Source organism: Miscanthus floridulus, chromosome 3, assembly GCF_019320115.1.
Source record: "Miscanthus floridulus cultivar M001 chromosome 3, ASM1932011v1, whole genome shotgun sequence".
Taxonomy (NCBI): Eukaryota; Viridiplantae; Streptophyta; class Magnoliopsida; order Poales; family Poaceae; genus Miscanthus; species Miscanthus floridulus.
This window is the reverse complement of record NC_089582.1, coordinates 6,267,831-6,274,285: the sequence shown is the minus strand read 5'-3', so window position 1 is coordinate 6,274,285 and position 6,455 is coordinate 6,267,831. Positions and strand designations below refer to the sequence as shown.

Genomic DNA, 6,455 nt, shown 5'->3' with positions numbered 1-6,455 from the left:
CCTAGCCATGACACAGGAAGGGCACCGGTGAAGGAAGCAACCAAGACGGCGATGGTGCTTGACCGACCAAGCATCGGCAAGTCAGTTAACACCTCTGGTGGCAGTGGATGGCTCGGCTGGCCCCTCCATCCAGGCGCTTGGCTCCCTAGAATGGGCTAACCCGATCGAGGTGAGTTTCAAGCTTTCCCCATGAGGGAAGGCCATTGTCGAGCCATCCGCCCAGAAGTGACGCCTCCTGAGCCAAGGCCTACCTGCCGCCCTTGCTCGCCGCCCTACCTCTCCAACAACAAAAACCAAGATAAGTCCCATCCTCTGACCCTCTTACTTCGCTTATCTCTGTTTGCTCTATTTGCTATCTTCCTTGACCCAAGGCATCCCAGCGATGGCTCGGCCGCACTGAAGGATCAACCAGGCTGACCACCTACTGACCTTTTCTAAAGGAGGACCACTGTAGAAGGCCCTCGAGTAGGGCAAGGATGGGATGGAGGGAGCAGTTGGAGCAGGCGAAAGATTGGCAAGGCGCTAATGGAGCAGCCCCGGCCATCGCGTTACTAGCTATGTCCTCTTCCCCTCTCTTGTGTCCATTCCATTTTTTGTAGTTATCTGCCTATCTCTTGATCCTTCATCGGATCGTTCCACCCCATCGCATGCTGTCTGGGGGCCCCCCAAAAGGGGCATCATCGAGGGTTGAAGGCCGACCCACTGGGCTTCAAGGTCACCCAAAGCAACCAAAAGCGCACAGGATGTTCGGGAGGCGAGCCCACATGGCTGTAGCCGGGGCGCCTAGAAGCGCCCTGACCGTTTTGACGACGATGTCCGAGTATCGGCCTCAAGCCACTCATAGTGACCCAACGAGGGAGATAGCGAGCCCCTGAGCATCGATAGACGGGCTCGAGAACTGTACGAGTGGCTCAGTCGAGAAGCCAAGGATCTCCCCTCTAGGGGACATGACCGGGGCACAGAACGACCATAAACCTAGGGTTCTCATGGACTTACCCGCTAGCAGCACGACCACGGCAATCTTGGCCAATGAGGTCATCGTTGTAATAGCCCATCCCAATGAGAGATCAAGTCTCTGAGCATGACTCAAGAGCAAAATGGGAGTACACACAGAAGTAATTTCATTGTTTGTGGAACGACGCGATCACAATATACGGCGGCAAAAACCGCTACCGAACCACCGCTGCAGCGGCCAAGGCTACAGTCGTTCAGTCATAACCCCCTGACCGAGCTTCTGTGGCTTGACCAGGCCCACCGGCGTGAAGGACCCGCCGAGCCCCTAGGCCGTTGACTCGTCCATTGACAAAGCGAAAAGACCCCCGGCAGCCCGAGACACCAGGATCCCTCCCCTTTTTTCAAGGAAGGGCAAGTGGAGTAGGGACTCGGTGGCCCTCAGCGCCGGGAGCTGTTGGTGCTGGCAACTCAGGGCAAGACCGTGGACGCTCAGGCCGGCGGTGGCAATGGAGGCCCCGGTCTCCCGCCCAGTGCCGTGGTTCTGTAGCTACCTCAATGCCATGCTGTCGGCTCCCCATCGCTGGGAGCCCTTCCACCTTCAAAGAAGCAGTCGCTCAGTGGACAACACCAAGCTCACTCGGAGGGAAGCATCGCACTTCATCGCTACCGCCAATCACCACCGAAGAAGATGGATCTAATGAAGAAGAAGAAGAAGAAGAGAAGGGGCCAGAGGAAAGGATTCAAGACACTGCGTCCCCTGGGCCTCCCTTTATAGCCAAAGGTGGTGTGCTATGAGCGGCTCAGGGCCCTCCGATCAGCCATCAACGGCTACAAAGGATCTTGGGAACTGGCTAGGCGTCCCTTCAATCCCCACAACACGCCCCCAGGTGGTTGCGTGATGATGGCCGTGCAGTAAAGGCGGAGTCAGGGAACTGCTGGCAATGAGTCAAGTCCCCACTCCACTTTTCGCCGCATGCGCCGCCCACTCCGCGCACGCCTCCTCACCAGACTTGGTGGATCCCCCTTCCACCGGGCCCATCAGCTACAATCGATGGCTCGGATCCACTTACATCAGACGCTGTGACTCCTCCTCCACCAGATCTACTCCATGAGGCCCCAACACCCCATCTCCTAGACGAGACGGGGCGTCGTGGGGGCACGGGTGCACGTCATAACTCCTCCACCAGGCACGACGGCCTAGATGCCATCAACCGCCTGCTCAAGGCGTCAGCGGAAGGGACACGCCCAGAAGCAGCCCCCTTCACTAACAAGGAGGCCCCGCAATGGCCTCGGGGGCTGCGCTAGGTCTCTAGACGGAGCAGCCCGACCACCCAATCAACGAGTGCTCGGGTGGCACATCCCCCAAAAACCAACCAACTCTTCGGACCTGGGCCGGGAGCCACTGAGTAGTGGGCCCAACAAGGGCCTTCGTCTGAGCCTCGGCACGCTCCCACTTCCCTAATCTATGGCTGTAGAGGGTCAACTCTAGAAGGCAGGCTCAAGAGGATGGAGACCTGCTATCGCAGCCCTTAGAAGGGCGTGGAGCTCTGGATGATTAGACGGCCCCGAGCCAGAGCCCTATGCTCTGGATCACCTGGCCCACGATAGGTTCTGATCAGAAAGGAGGGCGCCCCTGGGCCTATGGTCGGTGACTCCTAGACGAGCTCACCGAGCCCTCGCTCAAGTCAAAGACCCGAGTGACATAGACTCGCTAAGAGATCAGCATCATCTCTGCTTGACCTAGATAGCTGAGCACCATCCATCACACTAGAGAAAAGACCCCAAGTAGGGCACAACACTCTCACCAGCGGAAGCCATCCCTGTCAAGGAGGGTTCGGTCACTAGAAAATTGAATTTAGCCCTTCGTAACCATCATGACTGATGAGGCTACGAAGGGCTCGGGGGCTCCGATGAGATCCTAACATATGACTATGTTAAGCCTCAGGTCCAATGGTTCCCGAATGAAGAAGAACCTCCTACTGACCCTTTCAGGATATCCTGGGGGCTCCTGATCTATGACATCTCTAGTCTCGGCCCTTGGCTCCTACCCGGCTAACGACGCCAGCCAAGGATCGGGCGCAAGAAGACAAGCCCTAGGCTAGTGATGCCCGAGGGCTCCCGAGAATCGCTCCCAAGGCGTGCCCCTACCAACTACTCCTCTAACAGGGTCACGTTTAGGGTGTGACACAAGAAGACAAAGCTTCCCTCAGCCTCCGGGGGCTCGGGGGATTTTGGGCCCGCATGCCAGTCCCAGGAGCCGGCCTCCCTCGCCACCATGAAGACTCTAGAAGGTCTCACCTAGGGGAGGTCGGTCCAAGCTGACACCGTCGGACACGCAGAGTGTCAGAACAGGGCAGCTGGATGACGCCCAGGCTTCTTCAGCTCCAAGACACCTTGATGGTCCATGGTGCACCACTGCAAGACCTTCCTAGACTCCGGCACACGTAGACCATAGACTAGAAACCTCAAACCGCCTTGTACCCGACCTATGTTGTTATATAAGGGATAAGGTCAGACCTAGAGGGGGGATCCCGATTCGATCTCCTTTCCATTCCATCTGCCTCTGCTCTACACAGAGGGCAAGGCAACCCAGAGAAGGGCACCAATAGCCCTTCCTCTCCGACGAGGGGGAGACTCCACCGGTGGCGATGCAACCTTAGGATTAGCACCAAGCTAACCCCCTACCAAACTCTTCTTCCTGTACACTCTGTTGTAACCCTCCCAATTTTGGGTGCTCTTGAGTATAAGGATCATCAGTTGTAGGACATAGGGACCAAAGTGGCTCGAACCTGGATAAACTGTTGCGTCTTCTCTGCGTGATTCTTGTGTTCTTGAGTCCACCCGAGCCACCGGAGACCCCGTACTCTGACACCGACTCGAACAACATGCTTGCCATGGTTTCGACCCCACGACACTACCCGCCTCTGAAAAGCATTTCTTACGGACCCAAAAGAGCCAAAACATAGTAGTGTGGAAGAGTAAGGCAAAGAGAAAAGAGAATAAAGGATAAAAAGTAGATAGACAGAATTAACATAGAAAATATTACAAGTGTTATCCTATACTTGTATGTCCCGGCTTTCAAATGCCTTGCATTATTGTGTCCCACATAATTTAGTAATCCCCAGAAAATGCTTAGTTGGTGTGAAACAAACACATCACATGTAAAAGATAGAAATTGAAACTAAGAAAAGGTGGTGTGGTACAGTTGCATATTTTCCTAACATAGAACATAGTGCTTCACTACTTCATTACTATGACTAACATAATAAAGACTATTGTCATGTAACTATCAAACCTTTATGCGATACTAACTCTATCACTGAGGATATCCTTTCTGAAAGATTTTCCTTTCCTTTCAGCAAGCTGAATTTCCCTTTCTTTCTGCATCTAGTCCATGATTGGCCTTTGCAGTTGGATGGGAGCATGGGTACTCCATAAGTCGAGCAAGTAACCGATCATATGTGTCCGGCTCCAAACGTTGTATTCCTGTCCTTGAAACAACTTTCTTTTTGTAGGTTCCCCAATAGTTCTCCATGTTCGTAAGCTTGTTCTGAATGTTCTCATGCTTAGCCTTTCAACCTGGATGTGTGCATCCCCATGTTTGGACTTCAAACCATTTGGTACACTGTCGCTTGAGCATTCTAGCAGAAGTAATCAATGGCCTTTGGTAGCATGATCTCTCCTAGTTGTTGCAAGGTAATGTCTGTATGCAAGAGATGTTGATCTCCACCAACTATCTCCCTTGCTTTAGAACTTTTATTCTCTGGTATCATGTCTACAGAAGACCCATGAGGTGAAAAGGTAATTCCAGCTTTCAGATATGGAGAATCTTGCAGAGACATTATACCTCCAGACAAAGAGGCCTTACGTTTCCTATAAACAGTCCGTGAGACTTGCCACTGCAAATTAAATTCAATTAGTGGTTCTAGCGAAACATCTGATATTCCTGCCATGTCTTGGTTGCTAAAAGGTTGAGCACAATGCCGATCATGCTGCTTGCAACATAACGGGTTTGGGCGAAACCACTGAGTCGCAAGGCTATGAAGATTACCCCAATTTTCTTTCTGGTATGAATAAACAAATGGCACCCATGATAGGTCTTGAGTAGGTAGTTGAGTAAGTTCTTTGGTAATATTTTCAACTGTAGACTTGACATGAGGGGCAAACAACTGCATGCTCTTAACTACAATTCCAACTATGTCTGTACTCTCTGAAAGCTGTACTATCATACTAAAGTAGATATTACCCTCTGGTGCAATGACTTCTTTTTTATAAATACCATGATGGCCTCTGTTCCATGCTCTGCAGTTCTGAAAGGTGCCAACCATAGTAGTAACGAAGGATTGTTTCCCCGAATGATTTTATGGTGTAGTTCTTTGCCTGCAAAAAGGTTCTTGATAAAGGAGCCAAAAGGCATGATGTGATAGTATGGTGTGCCACCAAACTCCATGAATCTTAGGAATTCATTAGCTCCATCTGCATACCACTCAAATTGTTTAACAACTGATCTGCTGAACTCCTTGTTGTCGCGGTTAAAGATGGAGAAAACAAATGACTTGGTAGCATGTGCGATCCGCTTGGGAAAGGAGGAATTCATTACCTCCTGTTCCATCTTTTCTTCTTCTAGGATTCTTTGTTTGCCTTTGTGGAGTGTGTCGCCACAATCTTGAGCAGCACGCTTCAGCTTCTTATGCCAATGCAACAAGGATGCGTCAGTGATCTGCCACTTTTCTGATGTCTCAAGAGCAGCCTCAAGCCTGATGTGTGCCATCTCTAGCCTCTCTATGTTTCTGATTGCATTTGTTTCCACATTCTCCTCATATGTTTGAACCAGACTAGATATAATTTGGCTAATTGACTCCTGGATAACCGCAGGACTGACCATCTCCGCCATTGAGATTCAAGCTTCTGTAGCACTCCTTCCCTAGTAAGAAAAAAAATATATAGCAGTGTGCATAAAAGAATAGATATGTGAACTTGGATACGAAGCAAAGATATTATTTAAGTGTGGATGGAAGAATCTACCTCGACCAAATTGTATGAAAACTGAGGACAGCTTTCCTGGGTACAGAGAGAGATTCTGAATGTTATATTTGAAGTGTCGAGTAAAATATGGTCAGAACTTTAGAAGATAATAGAGTAGCCAAGGCATGGGAGAAACAAAAAGAGGCACACAGTTTACAAACATAGAGGGGTTCTTATAGAAATTCCTGATAATTTGGTAGCAAAAAGAGGTAAACAGGTCATTAATATGAAGGGACCATTCCCGCAATGATAGGTAGTATGACATCGACATTTATGGGTCCGATAGCAAGGTGTGTGGAAGAACTGGTCTTCACACGGGTAGAACTCGAGAAGCATTATTTGAATAAATTATGTATTCCAACATAATTGGCGAGCATGAATCAAGTGATCAAAACATAAAGACGGCCCCTTTGGATGTCATAGTTTCAAAAGACACTGATTGCCAAAAAGTGTAGCTTCAGAAACCAGAGGTGTGA

The 6,455-nt window shown here is 50.3% G+C and overlaps 1 pseudogene; it reads right to left on the bottom strand.

The window, feature by feature from the left end:
* Nucleotides 1-3,996: 3,996 nt before the first annotated feature.
* LOC136544852 (uncharacterized) lies at nucleotides 3,997-6,137 on the bottom strand (annotated as a pseudogene).
* Between the last annotated feature and the right edge of the window lie 318 nt (nucleotides 6,138-6,455).